Consider the following 13,142-nt stretch of genomic DNA (forward strand, 5'->3'; position numbering starts at 1 on the left):
TTAAGCTGCTCCACCATCCCATCAGTCTGGGGATGATACGGAGATGTTTGGACCTTTTTAGTGCCCAGGATAGAGCAGACGTTCTTTAGTAGCTGCGAATAAAAATTCCTGCCTTTATCCATGAGCAACCGCTCCGGTGCCCCCTTATCAAGAACATACCGTAGCCCCCCATGAAGGCATCGGCAATAGTCTGTGCCGTTTGGTCCAGGAGGGCCTACGCCATCGGCCACCTCGGGCAGTACTCAACTCCAACAAACAGGTATTTATTTCCCCGTGGCGTGACCGGCAGTAGTCCCAGGATGTCCAACGTGACCAATTCGTTGACCCTAGCCACCGTGATATGCTGCAGGGGCACCCGGGTTACCTGGGGTGGTGGCTTCCGCAGCTTGCATTCGATGCAGGTTGTGACCCATCGGTGCACGTCAGCGGTCATGCCTGGCCAGAAGTACCGACCCTGTAATGTGGACAGTGTTCTCCACCCAGCCAGGTGTATCAGCTGGCGGCAGTGCACTTTCATGACCAATTGTCAACGCAGCGACTCACCAGGCATCGCTGGCGTCCCTCCGGGTTCAATCGCATGAGGAGGTGCTCCCATATGACATACTCCTCCCCCCCTACCTCCGCTGATGCACGTAGTGCTCGCAGGGGGGCCACCTCCTGCTGTAGACGTCTCTAATTGTCCAAGATTAGTCCCAGGTCGTGGTCAATCAGCTGGACCTCACCCTGTGCGCCCTCTGCCGTGTGTACGGGAGCGATGACCATTCCCTCCGGCATTGCCTCCTTGCAGCGTGCCGTACCTGTGCTGCATGCACAAGGGCCCTGGGGTGTCAGCTGGAACAATGCGTCCGCGTTGGCGTGTCTTGTCCCCTTGCGATGCACCACCTGGTACCTGTACTCTTGCAGGTGTAGTGAGTCCAACTGAGTTGCAGATGTTAACTTGGGGGCAACACTATTTATTCACAGCCAATGTGCATCATAACACAACCTACGCTCGGGTCTCGAATGGCCATTTAACCACGCTACGGCAGAACTAGACACGGTTTGCTATCCCGGTCCGGACCACAAGCTCGGACCGCGTCGCTAGAGACTTCTTCTCCCCGACGTGGATCTTCGAACACCAACACTTGAAGAACCCCGAGCTCCTCACGGAGCTCTCATTATATTCTCCTGGGCTGGGGCTGGCTCTGCCCCTAGCCCCGCCCACCTTCCAGGCTTCTTGAGCTCCTTCTCAAATCTTCTCGAGAGCTCTTCGGGACCACGTGACCGCCCCTCGGCCCCCGTCCACCAGTGGCCCTTCTCCAGGTATCATCCGGTCACGTGACAACAGGTCAGCCAGAGTGTCATGCCCCAGAGTAACCCTGGCTGACTGATGCTCGCTCTCGCTCCCTCACCGGTGTGGTCTGGAGGCCCATAGGCAGGCAGTTGAACTCGAACAGGTCCTTGCGGTGTCTGGAACGCTGTTTTTGGCCGGAAGTTCACGTCCAGTTGGATCTGCGAGAAACCGGACAATAAATCCAGCTCCTGCCAGTGAATCAAGTGAGTTGACGATACGTGGTAGGATATATGTGTCAGCTAGCGTGACAGCATTGAGGCGGCGGAAGTCCATACAGAATCTCAATGACCCATCTGACTTCTTGACTAGGACCACCGGTGCCCCCCAGGGACTTGAGGATGGGGAAATGATGTCAGCCCGTAGCATCTCCTGCACTGCTTATTGAATGTGCCCTTTTTCGATGGGGTTCATTCTATATGTGTTTTGGCATAGGGGTGCGGCGTCCTCTGTGTTGATTGTGGTGGAGCAACAGATGCGTGCATCCTAGGTCGCACGGTTCCTGGCTGAACACGTTGGAGAACTCCAAGCAGTAATGAGTGCAGCTGGTGCTTCTGGTCAGGCTGAAAATCCAGCTCAGCCAACTGGTCCATCCATAAGTCGTCCCCTCTGTCCTCGGACTGGCTGATGCTTCCCATAAGCTCTGGCCCCGTCCCGGGGACTCCTAGTGAAAAGGGACTAACGTGGGTCAGAACTGTTCCCGCTTGCACCGTCGCTGCTCTCTCTGAGGTGTTCAGCACTTGAATGAACAGATGCTGGTTCCCCTGGACAATAGTTTCAGCCCCCACCAGTGCGTGGTGATCCGTGGTGGCTGGCGCCAAAGACACCTGGATGGGTGAGTCCGGCGGGGCTGTCACGAGGGAGGACCGATATTGCAGCAATATCAGCATCTGGGCTGCCGGGGGATCGGAGACAGACTCACTGACCAGAGCCTGCACATAGGGTACCCCCCTGGCCGGCCCGCTCCACCTTCAGGAAATGGAAATGTGTTCCCTGGACTTCCACCCGCCCGTTGGCTAGATCGATTTTCATAAACATTTGCCTCAGAAAGTCCATCACCAACAGGCAGGGTACGGGCAACGTTGCAGAGACAAGGATGGGTTCTGCTACCGAAAGCTGCCCAATCTGTATCGGGGCTTCAACCTGGCCCCGGAAGCCAACACTCTCTCAATTTGTTGTGACAAACGTCGTCTTGACGGGGACTAAAAGCCGTTTTTTATCCTGCAACATCTCGTGCATGGTGCTCGAGATGATCGTGGCCGATGCCCCCGTGTCAACCAGGATGCGTGTCGACACTCCTGCGATTGCACCAACCAGGACCGAGATTCCCGACGCAGCCACTACCACCCACCTTGCCAGCTTCTTCCATTGTGTGGCTGAGTCCGGCCACTGACCAGGCGGCGGCTCACTATTCTGCGGTGTATGGCGAGGTGACGGGGGATGGATGTGAACGGGTCGCAGGGTGAATGTGCCCTTATTATGTGGGGTGGGCTCCCCACTGGGGTGCGGGCTGGATTCCCCGTATGGTGTGAAGTGCCCTCCCCCCCTTGTGACGTGGGATGGGCCCCCCTTGTAGTGGGGGGTGGGGATTGGGGGGTCGGCCTTCCCATGAGCCCTTCCCCTCCCCTTCCTTTGTTGTGGGGGCATGGGCTCCCTTTATGATGTGGCCCTCCTGGTCCTGTCTCGCTCCGCTGCATTGCGAGAGCAAGGCGGTGCGCAATGCAATAACCGACTCTCTGTGTTGCATTGCATTAAACTTCTTAATTTTACTAAATTTGCTTTCTCCGTGCTTGTTTGTTTAGAAGTCCAGTGTCTAGCTCGTCCGTCCGCTATGGGCTTGGTTGTGTAGAGTCGTGCTTCAGGATGCCCTGTGGGATTGCAGACTCAGACGGAGACCAGGGTTGAATATTCAGGGCTGCTTGCCGTTTATTAACACCGTCTGCACTCTTCGTTCCGTCGCGAGTACTCACTCCTCCCTGTCTCTAGCCCTCTCTCCCGACTCCCTCGACCTTCGTCCGGGCTACCCCGTACTCTTCCATCCGTAGCCTCCTTTGTCTCTCCGGCCCAGGAGCCTTTCTCCCTGCTACCTGCCTCCTCTCTTTCTCTCTCTGATTGCCCTTTCTCTCTCTCTCTCTCTTTGACTCCCCTTTCTCTCTCTCCCCTTCCGTCCAGGTTCTATCCCCTTAGCCCAGGCTCCTCCCTTTTACCTGACTCTCCTCCTTCTACCTGGTTCCCCCACCAGCAGACGTCTCACTCTTTCTATTTACCCTCCTCTCTCGACCTTCTGGCACTCCCCTTTCTGCTTGGACCCCTTCCCACGGTTGCCCCTCGTTGGGTTCCCGCAGTGCTCCTCTATAGTTGTTTAGAAGTCCAGTGTCGAGCTCTCCCGTCCACTATGGGCAGGCCGTGCTTGTTTGTTCATTGTTCTCTACCCAATCCCCCCCCTTTCTGCCCCCCCCCTCTCTCTATTTAAGGCCTCGACACATAGGCGTTGTGTTTCTGTGTGCCTATGTGTGTGTTTTTCTCTGTTTGTTTCTGTGTCAGTCTCTCTCTGCTTGTATGTCTGTCTATGTGTCTCCGTGTCTGTGTTTTGTCTCTCTCAAATTTAGCAATTTTTGAAAGAACGTAATCAACCAGGTAGGGTGTTGACTGTTATGTTTGCCGACTCTCTGTGTTGTATTGCACTTTATTTCCAAAAATCCACAAAGTAGGTACCCTGCTCCGTCCTATCGTCTCCACCATTAACTCACCCACCTACAAACTGGCCCGATTTCCTTTTGAGACCCTGCTTCCTTCCACGGGCAAGACCACCTCAGCTGTACTTAACTCTGCTCACTTGGTTTCTCTAATCAAGGACATCTCACTGTCTCCAGATGATTTGATTGTCAGTTTCGATGTAGTCTCTCTGTTCACCAATGTACCTGTACCTGACACCTTAGCAATAATTGAAGACTTGGTCCAATAAAGACTGAATCCAGATGTACCAACTTTGGTAAGGCACTGCCTTAGCAACACATACTTCACCTGGAATAGCACATTCGACAAACAAAATGAGGGTATTCCAATGGGTTCTCCCTTATCGCCAGTGGTAGCGAATGTTTTCATGGAGAAATTTGAGACAGATGACATCTAGGCATCCACCCTACGTCCTTCCTTGTAGAAGAGATACGTAGATGACACGTTCGTCATTTGGCCACATGGCCTGCCAGCACTGAACCAATTTATCAACCACATCAATTCCACACACCCAGCCATAAAATTCACCATGGAAGTGGAAAAGGATGGCAAGCTACCATTCCTGGATGTTTTGATCGAGAAGAGACCTGATGGCTCGTTGGGACATTCGGTCTACAGGAAAGCCACCCACACGGATGCGTATCTAAAGCCTGACTCCCACCACCATCCAGCCCAGAAGAATTCTCTCATCAAAATACTACACCATAGGGCCCATTGCATCTCCGACCAGCACCACCTAGCCAGTGAGTTGGAGCACGTACACCAAGCCCTCAGGATGAACGGATACTCGGACCGTACAATCCGCAAAGCTGTCTCACCAGCCATGCGGAGACAACCTTCTGAGGATCCAATCAAAACCATCACTTTACCGTACATAGCAGGGGTTACCAAAATATTTTTAAAATCTTAAACAAACACAAGATCCATGTTAATTTTAACACAGTACACAAAATCCGTGATTTGATTCCATCTGTAAAGGATGTGAGTCCTGATATGCAATACTCTGGCGTCTACAAACTGAGTTGTGGTTGCGGCAGCAGTTACATTGGGGAAACGAAACGACATATCTCGGACCGCGTTCGTGAGCACAAGGCAGATCTGAAGCACGGTAGGACCAATACCTCTGCCGTTGCTGATCATTGTTTTAACGCTGTGGGCTCACACGAAATTGATTTTTCCAAGACGAAAGTACTCTGCAAACCTACTGGATACCTTCAGAGATTTGTTCATTAAGCCATCCAGATATATAAACACAGACACAACTTCAACTGAGAGGATGGGTACAAACTGAGCAATCATTGGAAGGACGTTATTAACCAGGTAAAGTCTTAAATGACTGTGATGTTTCCATCCTACCTGCCTATGTCAGCTGTTATTTCCGACTCTGTGTGTCTCTCTCTTTCTATGCCTCTCTCTTAGATCTCTCATGCTCACATACCCTTTGGATTGCACTCTCATGCTCACATGTCCTTTGGATTGCACTCTCATGCTCACATGTCCTTTGGATTGCACTCTCATGCTCACATGTCCTTTGGATTACACTCTCATGCTCACATGTCCTTTGGATTGCACTCTCATTCTCACATGTCCTTTGGATTGCACTCTCATGCTCACATGTCCTTTGGATTACACTCTCATGCTCACATGTCCTTTGAATTACACTCTCATGCTCACATGTCCTTTGGATTGCACTCTCATGCTCACATGCCCTACAGTCCATCTCTCACAATCGCTGGCCCCACCCTCTTGCCCGATGCAGCAACCCCCCCCCTCCCTCCCCCCTCTCGTGGTCAATATAATGCCTCGTCCACAGCAGTCTGATTCTCTCACCTGAAGATGGTCGCTTGTTGTTGCGATCGAAACGTCGTGATCTATTAGTTTTTCTACCGACGTGACTTTACCGAAAGAACCAAAAAGTATGGATTCCTGCAGTGACGAAAGCTTAAAATCAAGGTATTTATATTGTTTTAATAATCTGATCACTTTCAGCAGTGTTGCTTTGCGATCGTGATTTGGCATTCAGTGCTCTGTTAATTTGAGCATTATTGTAGCCATTCTGTCGTAGTGCTTCTTTAATATGTTTAATCTCTCTCACTAGACTTTCACCATCTGACACTGTTTAGCCCGATGTATGAGCGTCTTAATAAGAGAAGATTTCTGAGCTGGGTGATGATGTGAATCTGCATTGAGATAGGCATTAGTGTGCGATCCCTTTCAGTAAACGCTGTGTGTTATTTTGCCATGTCCAAGCAAAATATCTAGAAACGGGAGTGTTTTATTCACCTCCATTTCCATGGTGAACTGGATGGCCGTGTTTTGTGCATTGAGATTGTTTAAAAAATTATTAAGTGTATCTTTACCATGTGGCCAGACAACCAAATTGTCATCAACATATCTAAACTAAAATGTGTGTTTTAATGTACTCGAGGCAAGTGCTCCTGTTTCAAAGTTTCCCTTGTGTAGAGGTGTTACGGGAGGGCGAACAAATACACCAGGGGTGGTTATGCCCGCACGCGGAAGGATGCTTACATCCACGTCCGCATCGTTTAGCCTGGGGGGCTGAAACGGCATTGTGATCCCCCCGGCCCCACCCCTCGGGGGGGGGGGGGGAGTTGCTATATAAGACGGTGAGCCGGTGGGCTCGAGGTTCAGTGTTTAGCTTAAGCCAGCGAAGAAGAAAGACCGGCTAGATAGGCCCTGGGACTCCCCTGGATCGCTGTCCTTCTACGGACCGACCAGGACAAGCCAGTGGTGTGGCCCCGAGAGCCCAGAGCCGATGCTCTTGTAAGAGCTGGTCTGGTGACTAAGGGTGCCGTGATCCTAGCTTGGCCAGAGCTGGATCAGCTAGCCTCCCCTAGCTCTGTAGTGGAGGACCTGGGAGTAGGCTAGCTGAGATAGAGATAGCGGGATCTTCCTGTTAGACGGGTGAAGGGGCCGATACCCCTTCGAGTGTTGTATACCTTGGCCTGTATTGAGTGAAACGTTTAATAAATAAGTGTGTCTCTGACTACGTCGTCCAAGTCTCATTGAACCTACTACAACTGGAGTCAGAAGTGGTCTTCTAAAGATGGACACAAGATGGACGGCTCGTACAAAGGAACCTGGGGAAGAGGACACCTCGGCCGACTCAGAGCCTGAACTCGCCGAGGGCGGGTCCGAGCAACTGGGGCCGAGTCTACGGATACCGCAGCAGCCGGACGGGTGGGGACCGTCGCCTGGCGGAGCTACTCTACGCGGCAGCCGCCACGCTGGAGGAAATCACTCGCCTGGGGGCTGGAGGTTGAATTTGCCGCCATTAGTACAGTGGGTGCTGAGGGCGGGGCCGGGCCATATCATGTGACCGACTGTCGCCGACCAGAAACCGCCACGTCATCAACAGCGGCCGACGGCGGCGAATGCCAATCAGCGGCCAGCGTGTCACCAGCAGTGCGACCACTGATGGCGTCCGCCGTTCCCGCCGATACTGTACAGAATGGCGGGAACGACGGTTGGCGATCTACGGCTGCGGAGGCCTCGTTCCAGCAGCGATTGCCGGTCCTCAAAGAGTTTGTGGCAGAAGACGGCGACTGGGGAACCTTCCAAAGATGGTTCCTCGCCCATCAATAAATGTCGCGATGGACGGTCGACGAGGCGCTACGCGCGCTGCCGGCGACGCTGGACAGCGACGCTCTTGCCACCCTCACTACGGCGCCGAGATCGGCGCGCGCCATGCTGCAGGCGGCGCTTCGACTCCTGTCTGCAGTCTATGGACCACCTTCCGATTGCAGACAGCTGTTTTACAACCGTCAGCGGGGCGCCAAGGAATCGCCCCTGGCATACCGCACGGCTCTCCTGGCCTTGGCGAAGATGGCGTTCCCGCGGATGGACGAGGAAGGGGTGGACGCTATGGTGGCTGAGAAGATATTGCTGTTGGCAGACGATTTGGACATCATCGTCTTGGCGCAAGACGATAAGGAGATGTGTTCCCTGCGGGCCGCACGGCACATCCACGCAAACTTGCTGTCCCAACTTCGCAAGGCCAGAAAGGCGGCGGCCAGGCATACCGTGGCTGCAACCACCCTCCCATTGGAAGAGGTCTGCGCTGTTGGTCGCCCGACAGAGTGGAGATCCGGGGGCCAGCCAGCTCGGGACGGGTCGAGCCACCAGGATCAACCCAAGCCGACTGGGGCGCTCACGCGGTGCTACAACTGTGGCCTCCGGGGCCATGTGGCTTCGAGATGCCGGGCTCCTCGACAGCGCGGTGCGACGCCTCGGCCGGACGATGCGCCTTTACCCAAGGCTCCGCAGCGAACTCCGGCAAGTCGTGGCACCCCACATGTTTGGCCTACACACACACCTGTGACACACTCACGCACTGCAACGAACGGGATTCGGAAATCGGCTATCATTGCATCGAAATGTGCCGCGATGGGGAGGGCGTTCCAACCGGGCCAGTGGTCTGAGTTGGCCCACCGCATTGCTGCCACGTCGGCGGGGTCGTCGGTCGTTGTGGGGCATATTGATGGGGTTAAAATGTGCGGGTCTTAGTTGATACAGGAGCATCGGCGACAATTGTGTCCGATTTAATTTACAACATTCTCCCCATTCAAAGCCGTCCTTTGCTCCCCGTTGATGTTCCGTGCTATGCTGCCAACGGGGGCTCGCTGGGCATTATCAGACAGATCCGCGCGCAAATTTGTATTGGGGACATCAAATTATCTGGGCCGGTATTGGTCTCCTCCTCGCTGGCAGTTCCGTGCCTGTTGGGGACGGACTTTTTGGCCAAAATACCAATTCGAATATTGATTGACCAAGCTTGCATCGAACTCCCATCGGGCCGACGTATGATGTTCTTGTCCTCCCCCGCTACTGTCCGTATGGCATTTGCGATGGTACAAGCGCTTGTTACGAGGACGGTACGCGTACCGCCGGGGGCTCAGATGCTCGTGCCTCTGAGGCTGCGTCGACCATTCGCTAAGGGGATTGGGGATTGGGGTGTTCTGTTGGGACCGTCTAGGGCCAGGGTCAATGGACCTGATTTGATAGCGGCCCAGACCATTGTAAAAGGGGACGGGGACCCCTTCATCGCAGTCCTCAATGTTGGGTTGCAAACGGCTGTGGTTCCTCAAGGGACCGTGCTTGCGCACGCAACGCTAGTACCTTGTGAGGAACCGGTCATTGGACATGTGGGCACCGCTCCTCCATCGCAACCGCATTCGGACCATGATGAGGGGTGGCTGGATGCGCTTTGTGCGGAATCATCGGACCTGTCCGACTCACAGCGTGATAAACTACGAACCCTTCTGCGCGATTTTTCCGATGTTTTTAGTCGACACAAATATGATATTGGCTGTACTAAACTGCTGCCACACCATATTGACACGGGTGACAGCACACCAATCCGCCAAAATCCTTTTCGGTTGAGTCCCGCCGAAAAGGATCATGTCAAATCGGCCGTAGACGACATGCTAGCTGCGGACATCATATCCCTTCTACCAGCCCTTGGGGTGCACCCATCGTGTTAGTGAAAAAACACGATGGCTCCTTGCGGTTTTGTGTCGATTTTCATCGGCTAAACAAGATCTCTGTAGCCGATGCATATCCACTCCCTCGGATGGATGAATCGCTTGACGCCCTGGCGGGGGCGCGGTTCTTCTCCACGTTGGATTTACTGTCAGGGTTCTGGCAGCTCCCTCTGGATGATGAATCTAAACCAAAAACGGCTTTCCGTATGCCACACGGCCTATTCCAATTTAACCGCTTGCCGATGGGGCTCCACTTAGTGCCGGCAACTTTCCAGCGATAAATGGAATTGGTCCTGGCTGGGTTGCAATGGGATTCTTGTTTGATTTACTTAGACGATATCATAGTTTTTAGTAAAACATTCGACGAACACCTCCAGAGATTGCGGGCTGTTTTCATCAAAATGCGTGCTGCTAATTTGAAATTCAAGCCGCAAAAATGTCGTTTGCTCCGTGAATCGGTGCGGTATTTGGGCCACATTGTCGGACGGTCAGGTATTTCCACAGATCCCGCCAAAACGCAATGTGTCAGCTCCTGGCCGACTCCCACCTCGGTGGGGGAGGTCAGGAATTTCATTGGATTCGCGTCATATTACCGACGGTTTGTCGCCGATTTCGCGACGATCGCTAAACCCTTACCTTCCTTGACATCAAAGGGGGTCAAGTTTCACTGGGGCCAGGAGGAGGAGGCTGCTTTTCGCTCCCTCCGGGATGCCCTAGTGGGGGCTCCTCCATTAAGTTATCCCGATTTTTCGAAACCCTTCTTGCTCGATACGGATGCAAGCAACACGGCCATTGGGGGCGTGCTTTCCCAGGTTGTTGGGGGCGTAGAGCATGTTGTGGCATACGGCAGTCGAGTTTTGTCTCCGGCGGAGCAGAGGTACTGTGTCACCCGTCGGGAACTGTTGGCAATCATTTACTTCATTCAGCAATATCGCCCATATCTGTACGGTCGCCATTTCACCGTCCACACAGATCATGCGGCGCTGTAGTACGCCTTGCGGGTTCAACAGCCATCGGGACAATTGTCTCGATGGTTGGAGATTCTCCAAGATTTCGATTTCGAGACTACATATTGTAAGGGCGTTCGCCACATGAACGCAGACGCTCTGTCGCGTTTGCCGCCCGCCTCCGACTGCGCTTGCCTCCTGGGTTCGGGGCGTTGCAGACCTCCGAATGGAATCTCTGATTCGATCCTTGCGGCCACCTCTGATCGCCTTCAATTGCGGGTCCTATTGAGCAAGAAGGGAGGGATTCCTTGCTGGGATTGTCCATTGCGGAGTGGGGGCGCCTCCAAATGGACACCTCCCTCCTCGCGTTGCGCCGTCGCATCGGGGGATCTGGTCGGGGGGTGGAAAATGTCAACTCATGGGGGTTGTTCCAGGGTCTCTTGATGCATTGGGATGGGAGATCCCGCCACCACCGGCTGGTGGTGCCTTCCACACTGAGGGGTAGAGTGGTGTGGGCTGCTCACGAGCGACTCCTGCACCTGGGGACTCACAAAACCCTTGCCATGCTCCAGCTGGATTTTTCTTGGCCGGGCATGGCAAGGGACGTGGATGATCTTTTAGGGTCTTGTACTTGGTGCACGCAATGGAAGCCACCAGCAAGGGGGTCCAACCCACCATTGCAGTCTATTAAGGTTTCCCGGGTTAACGAACTCGTCGTGCTTGATATTTTGGGCCCATTCCCCGCTACACCTAGGGGAAATAAATACCTATTGACTGGGGTGGAATATTTTACGCGATGGCCTATGGCCTAGCCCCTCGCCAACCAGTCAGCAGCAGCCATCGCGGAGGCCTTTCTCCAGGGCTACGTCCTCGACAATGGTACTCTGGAGCGGCTGCTGACCGACCAGGGGAAAAATTTCTCGGGTAAACTTCTTCACGAGGTGTGCGAGCTCCTGGGTATGAAAAAATCCGTACCTCCCCATATCATCCGCAAACTGACGGGATGGTGGAGCGTCTGCATCGGCATATCACGTCCATGCTGTCTCACCAGGTGTCTGAATCCCAGACCGACTGGGACATTCATATTCCAGGGGTTTTGGCGGCCTACAGAATGGCTCCTCATGCGGCGACCGGATTTTCGCCCTTCTTCCTAATGTACGGTCGCGAGGCGAACCCGCCTGTCGCGACTCAGCTGCAGATCTCCGTGCAGCATGCTAAATCCAAATTGGCCGACCATGTCAAATTAAACATCTCTAAATTGACAGAGGCAGCCATCCAAAATTCAGACCTCCGCCAGAGGGTGAATGAAAGGCTCAAGCTGGGCCGGGTATATGTGCTCCAGTGGAAACCGGGTGACAAGGCGTGGTTGCACTGTCCCCAAGTTCCACTGGCGACCTCGTCCAAGCTGTTGCGGCCGTGGCGGGGGTCCGTGGAAGTTGTGCAGGTCTTGCGGCCACAATGTGTACATATCCGGTGAGGGAAGCGTCGGTGGTTCGTGCACCCCTCGCAGTTGAAACCGTTCGTTGCGCCCCATGTTCCTACTCCACACACACATGGCCAAACATGTGAGGGGTCCACCGACTTCCGGAGTCCGACTTCGCTGCATTTGCCTGACTTGCTACCGACTTTTCCGCTTCCAGGTGCACCGGGATTGACGTGCGCACGACTGCCAACCCCTCCCGGGGGGGTCGGGGGTCGCTCGTCGGCGAAGCCAGACACTCTCGCACCCAAACTATTGACACCCACCGCTGGGCCGGCCGGGGCTGCCCCTTGTGACGGCCCCGCTGCAAAAACGCGTGCCAAAACGCGAAGACATTTGTGAGGTCGGCCGCTCGTGCAGCCCTTGCTGGGGTCCCGGGGTGAGGGACCTTCAAATTGTACACATGTTGGTTTCTTATGGGATGGGGTATTTATTGGGGGGGTGCGTCGGGTTATTTTTCTCTCTCTCGGTAGTGTTGTTGTTATTTTTGTTGTTGCTATTGTTGTTGTTGTTTACGCGAGGCACACACGCGTTTGGGGGGGATGCATCTTTATTGTGAATTTTATTGCAGCCAGGACGGCTGCGGGCTGTACAGGGGGGGGGTGATGTAGAGGTGTTACGGGAGGGCGAACAAACACACCAGGGGTGGTTATGCCCGCACGCGGAAGGATGCTTACATCCACGTCCACATCGTTTAGCCTGGGGGGCTGAAACGGCGTTGTAATCCCCCACGGCCCCACCCCTCGGGGGGGGAGTTGCTATATAAGGCGGTGAGCCGGTGGGCTCGGGGTTCAGTGTTTAGCTTAAGCCATTGAAGAAGGAAGACCGGCTAGATAGGCCCTGGGACTCCCATGGATCGCTGTCCTTCTAAGGACCGACCAGGGCAAGCCATTGGCGTGGCCCCGAGAGCCCAGAGCCGATGCTCTTGTAAGAGCCGGTCTGGTGACTAAGGGTGCCGTGATCCTAGCTTGGCCAGAGCTGGATCAGCTAGCCTCCCCTAGCTCTGTAGTGGAGGACCTGGGAGTAGGCTAGCCAGGATAGAGATAGTGGGATCTCCCTGTTAGACGGGTGAAGGGGCCAATACCCCTTCGAGTGTTGCATACCTTGGCCTGTATTGAGTGAAACGTTTAATAAATAAGTGTGCC

This window comes from Lampetra planeri, chromosome 38, assembly GCF_965212315.1.
Source record: "Lampetra planeri chromosome 38, kcLamPlan1.2.h2, whole genome shotgun sequence".
Lineage (NCBI taxonomy): Eukaryota > Metazoa > Chordata > Hyperoartia > Petromyzontiformes > Petromyzontidae > Lampetra > Lampetra planeri.